Source organism: Oncorhynchus kisutch, linkage group LG14 (assembly GCF_002021735.2).
Source record: "Oncorhynchus kisutch isolate 150728-3 linkage group LG14, Okis_V2, whole genome shotgun sequence".
Classification (NCBI taxonomy): Eukaryota; Metazoa; Chordata; class Actinopteri; order Salmoniformes; family Salmonidae; genus Oncorhynchus; species Oncorhynchus kisutch.
Window position 1 is genome coordinate 37,326,948 of NC_034187.2, and position 12,648 is coordinate 37,339,595.

Sequence of the window (12,648 nt, forward strand, 5' to 3'; positions counted from 1 at the left end):
ACATGTAAGTGTTGGTTTCATGTTTCAGGAGCTGTCATAAAAGATCTCCGAAATGTTCCATAAGCACAAAAAGCTTATTACTCTCAAATTTTGTGCACAAATTTGTTTGTTTCCCTGTTAGTGAGCAAGTCTCTGTTGCCAAGATAATCTACCTGTCCTGACTGGTGTGGCATATCAAGAAGCTGATATAACAGCATGATCATTTACAAAGGTGCACCTTCTGCTGGCGACAATAAAAGGCCAATAAAAGGCCAATAAAAGGCCAAAATGTGCAATTTTGTCACACAACACAATGCCAATGCTGAACTGAACTAAATTACTATCGCCCCGTAACACTCACTTCTGTCATCATGAAGTGCTTTGCGAGACTAGTCAAGGATCATATCACCTCCACCTTATCTGTCACCCTAGACCCGCCCCAATAGGTCCACAGACGATGCAATCGCTATCACACTGCCCTATCTAATCTGGACAAGAGGAATACCTATGTAAGAATGCTGTTCATTGACTACAGCTCAGCATTCAATACCATAGTACCCTCCATGCTCACCATTAAGCTTGAGGCCCTGGGTCTCAACCCCGCCCTGTGAAATTGGGTCCTGGACTTCCTGATGGGCCGCCCCCAGGTGGTGAAGGTAGGAAACAACATCTCCACTTCGCTGATCCTCAACACTGAGGCCCAACAAGGGTGCGTTCTCAGCCCCCTCCTGTACTCACCTGTTCACCCATGGCTGCGTGGCCATGCATGCCTCCAACTCAATCGTCAAGTTTGCAGACGACACAACAGTAGTACGCTTGATTACCAGCAACGACGAGACAGCCTATAGGGAGGAGGTGAGGGCACTTGGAGTGTGGTGTCAGGAAAACAACCTCTTACTCAACATCAACAAAACAAAGGAGATGATTGTTGACTTCAGGAAACAGCAGAGGGAGCACCCCCCTATCCACATCGATGGGACAGCAGTGGAGAAGGTGGACATTTTTAAGTTCCTCGGCATACACATCACGGACAAACTGAAATGGTCCACCCACACACAGTGTGTTGAAGAAGGCGCAACAGCGCCTCTTCAACCTCAGGAAGCTGAAGAAATTTGGCTTGTCACCTAAAACCCTCAATAACTTTTACAGAAGCAAACTCCAGGACACCTACAGCACCCGATGTCACAGGAGGCCAAAAATATCATCAAGGACAACCACCCGATCCACTGCTCGTTCACCTCGCTACCATCCAGAAGGCGAGGTCAGTACAGGTGCATCATAGCTGGGACCAAGAGACTTAAAAATAACTTCTATCACTAACACAGTGAGGCTGCTGCCTACATACAGACTTGAAATCATTGGCCACTTTAATAAACGGATAACCAGTCACTTTAATAATGCTTACATATCTTGCATTACTCATCTCATATGTACAGTTGAAGTCGGAAGTTTACATACACCTTAGCCAAATACATTTAAACTAGTTTTTCACAATTCCTGACATTTAATCCCTGTCTTAGGTCAGTTAGGATCACCACTTTATGTTAAGAATGTGAAATGTCAGAATAATAGTAAAGTGATTTATTTAAGCTTTTATTTCTTTCATCACATTCCCAGTGGGTCAGAAGTTTACATACACTCAATTAGTATTTGGTAGCATTGCCATCAAATTGTTTAACTTAGGTCAACCATTTCGGGTAGCCTTCCACAAGCTTCCTACAATAAGTTGGGTGAATTTTGGCCCATTCCTCCTTACAAAGCTGGTGTAACTGAGTCAAGTTTGTAGGCCTCCTTGCTCGCACACGCTTTTCAGTTCTGCCCACAAATGTTCTATAGGAATGAGGTCAGTGCCTTGTGATGGCCACTCAAATACCTTGACTTTGTTGTCCTTAAGTAATTTTGCCACAACTTTGGAAGTATGCTTGGGGTCATTGTCCATTTGGAAGACCCATTTGCGACCAAACTTTAACTTCCTGACTGATGTCTTGAGATGTTGCTTCAACATATCCACATCCTTTTCCTACCTCATGATGCCATCTGTTTTGTGAAGTGCACCAGTCCCTCCTGCAGCAAAGCACCCCCACAACATGATGCTGCCACTCCTGTGCTTCACGGTTGGAATGATGTTCTTTGGCTTGCAAGGACTCGTTTTACTGTGGATATAGATACTTTTGTACTTGTTTTCTCCAGCATCTCCACAAGGTCCTTTGCTGTTGTTCTGGGATTGATTTGCACTTTTCGCACCAAAGTACGTTCATCTCTAGGAGACAGAACGCATCTCCTTCCTGAGAGGTATGATAGCTGTGTGGTCCCATGGTGTTTATACTTGCACACTATTGTTTGTATGGATGAACGTGGTACCTTCAGGAGTTTGGAAATTGCTCCCAAGGATGAACCAGACTTGTGGAGGTACACAATTTTTTTCTGAGGTCTTGGCTGATTTCTTTTGATTTTCCCATGATGTAAAGCAAAGAAGCAGTGAGTTTGAAGGTAGGCCTTGAAATACATCCACAGGTACACCTCCAATTGACTCAAATTATGTCAATTAGCCTATCAGAAGCTTCTAAAACCATGACATAATTTTCTGGAATTTTCCAACCTGTTTAAAGGCACAGTCAACTTAGTGTATGTAAACTTCTGACCCACTGGAGTTGTGATGCAGTGAATTATAAGTGAAATAATCTGTCTGTAAACAATTGTTGTTTTAAAATGACTTGTGTCATGTACAAAGTATATGTCCTAACCGACTTGCCAAAACTATAGTTTGTTAACAAGAAATTTGTGGAGTGGTTGAAAAACGAGTTTTAATGACTCCAACCTACGTGTATGTAAACTTCCGACTGTATATACTGTATTTTATACCATCTATTGCATCTTGCTTATGCTGCTCGGTCATTGCTCATCCATATATTTATATGTATATATTCTTATTCCATTCCTTTACTTAGATTTGTGTGTATTAGGTAGTGTTGTGGAATTGTTAGATTGCTTGTTAGATATTGCTGCACTGTCAGAACTAGAAGCACAAGCATTTCACAACACTCGCAATAACATCTGCTAACCCTGTGTATGTGACCAATAAAATGTCATTCAGTGAAGTCTTTTCTAAATATTTTGCTGATTGGGTTGTTTGCCTTGTAGACGGAAGGGAAATTATACTCTGCTTGTATTTTGTGAAGTTTTATGTAACCTAACACCGAGCTAAAGTTTAGTGGTTAGTGAGGTCAGAAGAAGGGTCAGGAAATAGACAGTGATTGGTTGGCCTGGACTGTTTAATTGGACCCTAAGGTAATGAACTCAATGTAAGGTGCAGACTAACAGATCTTAAAGTTAGAAAAAAACAAATAGCCTAAATAGAGTCACAGACTCTAGAATTCTCCGTGTTTTTAACACTAGAACTTGTTTTCATGTCAATAGAAATAGAATCCTCATGGACTTGAATGGGGAGGCTCATTCTATAGTCTATTTCTATGGTCATATCAATTTGCAGGCAGCCCATGATGTCAATTCCTTCAGTGACACGTGTTGTGAGAGAAGTGTACCCACTGCAGAAACGGGAGGTCTTTGACCTGTGAGGGGTGTTGCAGCAGATTCAAAGACGAGGTAACAGCGCCACACGTGTCCACTATTGAAGTGTACAGTAGGCTGTCACACCAACCACTCCAACTCCACGTGTCCTCCTCTATAATATCCCACATCACACTGACCTCACACACCCAGGTCCACCATTGAAATGTACACGTGTCCGGGTTTTCCAGGGTTTTAAAAAGCAATAGAATATCATATCAATAGAAAATAGTATTTGGACAACATTGTCATACGTCCAGATCAAATTTGAAGTTTTATTAGTCGTGTGTACTGGTATACACTGTCCAACGAAATGCTTACTTGCAGGTTTCTTCTCGACAATGCAACAACAACAAGAAATAATATCCGATTAGAATACAAACAAAGTAAATGGCTCAGTAGAATAGAATAAATGTTTTAGCATAACTATACAGAACAAAATCTAAACACAACATACAACTATTTCAACGATTTTTACTGAGTTACAGTTCAGATAAGGAAATCATTTAATTGAAATACATTCATTAGGCCCTAATTTATGGATGCCACACGACTGGGAATACAGATATGCATCTATTGGTCACAGATAAAAAAAAAATTAAAGGTAGGGGCATGGATCAGGAAACCAGTCAGTATCTGGTGTGACCACTATTTACCTCATGCAGCGTGAAATCTCCTTCGCATTGAGTTGATCAGGCTGTTGATTATGGCCTGTGGAATGTTGTCCCACTACTCTTCAATGGCTGTGTGAAGTTGCTGAATATTGGCAGGAACTTGAACACGCTGTAGTACATGTTGATCCAGAGCATCCCAAACATGCTCAATGGGTGACATGTCTGAGTATGCAGGCCAATGGAAGAACTGGGACAATTGGAGTCGGCTTCAGGTATAGAAATTAACATTGAATTTCATTGAATTTCATGGCAACAGCTCTGGTAGACATTCTGTTAAATCAGCTTCTTGATATGCCACACCTGTCAGATGGATGGATTATCTTGGCAATGGACAAATGCTCACTGACAGGAATGTAAACAAATTTGTGCGCAAAATGTAAGAGAAATAAGCTTTTTGTGCGTATCAAACATTTCTGGGATCTTTTATTTCAGCTCATAACATTTTGGACCAACACTTGACATGCGTCATTTATATTTCTGTTCAGTATATAATACAGGAAGCCACAACTTATAGTTCAATATTTACATGTGCTTTGGGAGAAGGAGGGATTGCGGGGCAAGTGTTTCAATTGTGCAGTATTTCATTTGCTCTAAGGACTAGTGTCTGGTAGGAGTGATGCCTCCTGACGTAAGACAATGATTTGGACCGAGCATCAGTGGAGTCCACAGGAACTAAGACCATCTAAATGAGCTGCTTTTTGTTGTACAGGAGAGGACCTGTGATTCTGATGCACTCCAGGGTGGCGCCAGCCACCAGTTCGTCACAGGACAAATGGACACACCAGCTCAATCTGGCTGGACATTGGACAGCTAAGTGGCTAGAGTAGTACAGTCATTAGGTCTTGAGTGCAACATAAGAATTGTATTTACCTTGTCTGTGGGTGAAGTAAAAAAGGTCAAGATGATGAGTTTGTGACGGTGGTGGTAGAAGTGCTGGGAAATGGGGGGAGTGTATGTGCGTGTGTGTTTGTTCTAAACCAAAATATTTCGTAACGATGCACAGTGCAGCAAGTGACAAACACACACAAACAGGAAAACACAACTACTTGAATTGGTGATGAATGGTCTTAATTAAAGCCTTGGGACTGTGAGCCATATAGAAATTTCCATCAATGGCTATGTTGGGACTGTAATAACTATATCCCAATGGGATGATTTGATTGACTCTAACCTACTTAAAGGTTGTGAATCATTGTGGTTGGATTTTTCTTCTCTGGCTAGATGAACCAAGGCCACGTCATTAGCTGTCCAGATAAGGCTGAGAGATTAATGGATTGGAACATTGATTCAGACCATGGTTTAGAGATAACAAAAGGAGATTAAAAGAGATTGCCATGGCGCCGTGAGGTAGCCTAGGCAGAGAGCTCTGTAAATATTGTAAATATTTTTTTTTTTGTGTTTTTATTTTTAAAAATTATCAACTTTTTTTGTTTTTCATAACTTGATAACTAGATGAACTGAAATATCCTGTGGTGGCCCACAGAATTGCAGGACTGATTATGACAAGTCAGTTTGTATTTGGCTTGGCTAGCTAGCTACCTTGCTTGCTAATATGATTTGAATGAGGCAGCAACACCAGATCAACAGCATCGGCTTTTTGGCCCCCCTGCCCCAGTTTCTAGAGGGAAGTGGACTGAAGCATGAGGTGATTTGTTGGACCACTGCTGAGTGTGTTGGTCTTAGTGGTGCTTTTGGTGCTTCATTTCAATAGTGGACGATCCAGCATACTTACGGAGGAGGAAGAGTTGTGACTATCGAAGACGACGAGGTGCCCTGAGCTCTGTGTCCTAACTGTCAGATATCTCTACCTCCCTGACTGGCTGTATCATCTATGCTGCCTCCTCTTAAGATACAACCTTTCCAAGCTGCCTATCATATAAAGCTGTGGAAGACCATCGCTCAAGAACAGCTAGATCCCTACAATTGTTTTGTGAAATAGTTATTTGTTTATTTTGTTTTTAGAGGGACTTTGAAATTCTACTTATAATGAATACTTATTTTCCACCATAATTTGCAAACAAATTCATTGAAAATCCTACAATGTGATTTTCTGGATTTTTTCTCCTCATTTTGTCTGTCATAGTTGAAGTGTACCTATGATGAAAATTACAGGCCTCTCTCATCTTCTTAAGTGGGAGAACTTGCACAATTGGTGGCTGACTAAATACTTTTTTTTGCCCCACTGTATGCCTATGTCCTGGGAAATGTTCTTGTTTACTTACAACCTCATGCTAATCGCATTAGCCTATGTTAGCTCAACCGTCCTGTGGAAGGGACACTGATTCAAAATAAGTTTTAACTGACTTGCCTAGTTAAAAGAGGTTTAAAAAATATAAAAATAGAAACATTTCTTAAAAATCTAAAACACATCAAATAAACACAAAACTTTGACTATACATTTTGGGTGTGTCACATTCGCTGAACAAAAATAAATATCTTCAAATATTTACATCTCATAACCTCTTTCCCGTTAACCTTCTTAACTCAGTACACATAAGTAGGATATGTGAAAGGTGAGTATGTGTGTGGTGTGTAAGATATGTGTGGTGTGTAGGGTGTGACTTGGTATATTGGTGGGATGTGGTAAGGTGTCCACCATGCTTCTGCATAATGTGTACTGTAGGCTCCAACTGTGTTGACTGTAGAGTGTGGCTGTAGTGAAGGCTGGCCTAATGTCTGGAATGTGAACATTTGTCTGGGCCTTTTCTCTCTGTTAGATCGTCTGCTATCAATATCAGTGTGAGCGTCATCTACAGGGGGGGTCAAGGGTCTTGCTTCCCATTCACTCTATGTCTCTGGCTAGACGGGATAAGGTAGGTATTAGTCTTCGTGTTGTCTTAATTGTCTTTGTTCTTCTCTTATAGATATATGTACTTGACTGAATCTCTCATGAACTGGATTTCTCTGACTCAAGGTAAGTGTTTCAAAGTAAAACTGTAATATCTTATGTTTCACCGAGTTGTGGCTGAACGACGACATTAAGAACATACAGGGGGCCTATGCATATTTGTAAATAATAGCTGGTGCACGATATCTAAGGAAGTCTCAAGTTTTTGCTCGCCCTAGGTAGAGTATCTCATTATAAGCTGTAGACCACACTATCTACCGAGAGAGTTTTCATCTGTATTTTTCGTAGCTGTATACATACCACCACAGATCGAGGCTGGCACTAAAACCGCACTCAATGTGCTGTATTCCGCCATAAGCAAAGAGGAAAACGATCATCCAGAGGCGGCGCTCTAGTGGCAGGGGACATTAATGCAGGGAAACTTAAATCAGTTTTACCTAATTTCTATCAGCATGTTAAATGTGTAACCAGAGGGAAAACAATTCTAGACCTCATTTACTCTACACACAGAGACACACAAAGCTTTCCCTCGCCCTCCATTTAGCAAATCTGACCATAACTACATCCTCCTGATTCCTGCCTACATGCAAAAATTAAAGCAGGAAGCACCAGTGACTCACTAAAGTGGTCAGATGAAGCAGATGCTAAACTACAGGACTATTTTGCTAGCACAGACTGGAATATATTCCGTGATTCTTCTGATGGCATTGAGGAGTACACCACATCCGTCATTGGCTTTATCAATAAGTGCATTGAGGACGTCGTCCCCACAGTTACTGTACATACATACCCCAACCAGAAGCCATGGATTACAGGCAACATTCGTACTGCGCTAAGGGGTAGAGCTGCAGCTTTCAAGGAGCGGGACTCTAACCCAGAAGCTTATAAGAAATCCCGCTATGCCCTCTGATGAACCATCAAACAGGCAAAGCATCAATACAGGACTAAGATCGAATCATACTATACCGACTACGACGCTCGTCGGATGTGGCAGGGCTTGCAAACTATTACAGACTACAAAGGGAAGCACAGCCATGAGCTGCCCAGTGACACAAGCCTACCAGATGAACTAATTAACTTCTATGCTCGCTTCGAGGAAAGTAACAGTGAGACATGCATGAAAGCATCAGCTGTTGTGGACGACTGTGTGATCACGCTCTCCGCAGCCGATGTGAGTACGACATTTAAACAGGTCAACATTCCCAAGGCCACTGGGCCAGACGGATTACCAGGACGTGTACTCCAAGCATGCGCTGACAAACTGGCTAGTGTCTTCACTGATATTTTTACCTCTCCCTGTCTGAGTCTGTAATACCAACATGTTTCAAGCAGACCACCATTGGTCCCTGTGCCCACGAACACTAAGGTAACCTACCAAAATAACTACCAGCCAGTAGCACTCACGTCTGTAGCCATGAAATTCTTTGAAAGGCTGTGAATGGCTCACATCAACACCATGATCCCAGAAACCCTGGACCCACTCCAATTTGCATACCGTACCAACAGATCCACAGATGATGCAATCTCTATGGCACTCCACACTGCACTTTCCCACCTGGACAAAAGGAACACCTATGTGAGAATGCTATTCATTGACTACAGCTCAGCGTTCAACACCATAGTGCCCTCGAAGCTCATCACTAAGCTAAGGACCCTGGGACTAAACACCTCCCTCCGCAACTGGATCCTGGACTTCCTGACGGGCCGCCCCAGGTGGTAAGGGTAGGTAACAACACATCCACCATGCTGATCCTCACCACTGGGCCCCCTTAAGGGTTTGTGTGCTCAGTCCCCTCCTGTACTCCCTGTACACTTATGACTGCATGGCCAGGCATGACTCCAACACCATCATTAAGTTTGCTGATGACACAACAGTGGTAGGCCTGATCACCAACAACGATAAGACAGCCTATAGGGAGGAGGTCAGAGAACTGACTGTGTGGTGTAGGGCAACAACCTCTCACTCAACGTGATCAAGACAGAGGACATTATTGTGGACTATTATTGTGGTCTTACCTTTGTCATCTTGAATAACCATAGCCCCACTGATCAGATTGACAAGGGTTGGCATGACTCGGATCTTGTTGCCCTTTAACCAGTTCTTTAATCACATTGAATCCAAGCAGCGGACTCTCAAGCTCCATGCAACTCACCAGAAACGGGTCCTGAATGGATAGGTTGGGGTCCTCATTCCCAGGTAAGTTTACAGTGATTTCGACCCAACCATCAAATAGTATAATGTCTCCATTCATGGCATACATGTCAAATCTTCTGACGTCATGCCCAGGTAGGTATCGGTCCTTCCTGGCATGGACTATGATGCTAACTTGGGCCCCTGTATTGAGTAAGGCACTGGCTCCAAGTCCACTCGTGTAACATTGAATGATGCCCTTATTCTATTGACGCCCCTATTCCCTATGAGCCAGACAACTTTATCCTTCTTCACAGCTGTTTGACCTGTTGAGCATGAAGTAGAAGTTTTCCTTGGCTTGCCTCTCTTCTTGACACTAGCTGCTTTTCTGGATACGCATGGTGAGGCCATCCTGCTGAAGTGCAGTCTCTGTACCTCGGCCCCTTGTAAACCTTCAGCTTGCTGCGGCCCGGTCACTGGTCGTTCCTCCGCCATGACCTGCTCTCATTTCCCAAACGCCTGAGGTTCTTTAAGACAGCCTAACACCCTGTGTCCTTCCTTGCCACAATAGAAGCATTGTTCGAAAAATTTCACACAGCCATATAGTCTCACTCATTTAGGCATAGGCGGGAACACTACCATGTGTGCTCTGGCTGTTTCAGGGAGTCTATTATGCTTGCTAGAGATTCAACCTCTGCACCGTTGTTGTGTGGTGGTATTTCTGCTTTTACGATCGGGGACCTCTTCCTTAGCATTAGGATCTTTACCAGTGTCTTCCTCAAGCTGCAAACATTTGTAGGTCTATGGCAGAGTGTTGATCCTACCTACATTTCCTCCTGCTTTCATCATTAGTCATTTTCATTACATGCCTCAGTATAGCTTCATCACTTAGTTGGTTGCCCGAGAGGAGAGGTTTCAGCTCCCTGCAACATCACCATGTCTTTCCCCTAGTCCTTGGTAGGAATACACTCTGGACTATATCTGAGCTGTCCTTTATGTCAGCATTGGCTTGTTTTGACGTGAACAGGGTTCTTTGTTTTAACCCTATAACTCGGCAGAGGAACTGATGTGGCGTCTCATGCTTGTTTTGTTTGGTGCATATTAGCTCCTGGAATAGTTATTACTGTGCTATTACTTTCACCCATACGAGACTGGAGAAACCCCTTCAGCTCAACCACTGTGATGTCATCCTTATTTATGAGCATGTCCTTTAAGTTCCCTGGCTTTATTATCCTTCTGACTATCTATGGATCACTGAAGTTCTCTTAGGCACCTTCTTGTTGGAGAATATCGTTGTAGCTTTATGTTGGACGCATTGTCGCCTATTTGACCCCCCCTGTATTTTGAGTTCCCTCCAGTGGAGGTAGGAGAGATCTCTTCGGAAGACCACTTTGTCATGTGTCTGGTGTGATACAGATTCGGATTGACTACTACTGTGTGGTAGATTACTGTGTGGTTCTGCGTGCAGGGTCTCAATAAGCTGTAGTGTAGGAGTAAGTTTACATTAGGGAAGTTTCTTACCTAGCTCCTCATAGCCTGAGAGTAACCTCTGGTACTCTGTGTGTGGTATGTCATGGGCTACATTAGCTGTGGTTACATTAGCTGCATCAGTGGATAGAGAGAGTGTGTTGTGTGACTCGACATTAACCTCTGTGCGCGCAGGTGGTCCAACAGTTACACTACAGGCCTAGATAAGAGCATCAATGGAATCTTTCAAACCTAACAATTCAACCATCCCCATATCCTCGGACTCAAGCAAAGGCTTACTATATATAAAAGTATTGACAAAATCAAAACCCTCCTCATTACCCACTTCAAGCTCTGATGGCTCTTAGTCTAGTATCTGACCCATGGTGTTGGCGCCCTTAAAGAGTTCCTTAGCCCGACAGAACGCACAGGCACTTCCTGATGTCCCACATTAGGGCTCTTCCTCCTGTTGTCTGACATGGCAACCTCTTCTTTTATCCCTCACACAGTCCCAGATGTCTGATTTACAGCCTCAACTCTCACTCTGATGTTCTGGAACACAGCCTCAGCTTCTGCTTGGTGCCAGATGTCATAGATCACTGGATCAGGTCCCAACCAGCAGGTGTCGCCAATCCCGGACGAGCCCCCAAAAATCTGTTACAGGTCCCAGATAATATGTTTCCTGAGTCTTCATTTAATAAAATAAAGAGAACCGGAGCTTAAAAAATGTACTGTCACAACTTAAAAAAGGTTAACCTCCATGTTAAATCATTTCCACCTACCATGACTTATTACTTACAATGGGGAGACTTAGCATTTTATAGCTTCAACAAAAACTACTCCAAAATGTACCTTAAACATCACACGTGCTGGCAAGATGGCGCCGACAGACATGGCAGCTCTGCTTCTAGCTCTTAAGCACAAGCATTTCGCTACACCCGCAATAACATCTGCTAAATATGTGTATGTGACCAATAACATGTGATTTTAAACAGATAGCAAAACATGTTATCTTACTATTTCGAAGTATATTTTGTATAGTTATACATTACAAACCTGTAAAACAGGAGAACTTATGAGACAAGAAGTTTCCTCAATAGAATGAGGAAGTAAGATCACAATCACCAGTGTCAAGGCCATCAACCAACAGATCTGCTGGCTCCACCTAGTGGTACCAATACATTTCAGTGCACATTAATGCTAAACCTGGAGGACTGCAATAATTAAATAAAAGTAATGCATGTTCTGGCTCAGAAATAATAAAAACATTTTCTTAAAAATCTAAAACACATCAAATTAACACAAAACTGTACACCGTTTACATTTTGGGCGCGTCACATTAAAACGATTATGACTTTGTCATCTGGAAACGACTCAATGAATACACTTTAAAAAATCTATCTTATGATTTTTTTATCCTGTACTAAGACAGTGAAATTACAGTAGATCTAGACCTGTGTTCCTTATCTTTCGGATATCTTTTAGGAGGCCTGAATAATGGAGAGAGAGGGATGGTGATGAGAGAGAGATGCAGAGAGAGGGAGAGAGAGATGGAGGAAGAGATGGTCTTGGGGTGATATTGGTGCTGAGTACATAGTTTGTCTGTATTTTTAGCCCATCGCAGTTTGTTCCCAGAAAGTGTGTTGGTCAGATGACGTAGGAGACCGCAGGTTAGATAGCCGCATTGATACACTGATGCGTCTGTCCATCATAAATAATAAGCCCCCTCTCTTCTCTTTCGTTCTGTATCTTTCACCCGCTTTCAATTGCCCCCTCTCTTTCCTCATCCACCCTCTCCCTCTCCCCATGTCTCCAAACCCTCCCTCTCTCTCTAACTCTCCAACCATTCCCCCCTCTCTCTTTCCACCCTCTCCCCCCTCTCTCCAGCCCCCCTCCTCTCTGTGATGAAAGTAAAAGAGCGATGCAGGGGGCTGCACCAAAGGGAGGGGTGTGTCCCTCTATAAGAGGTCTGAGCAACAGCC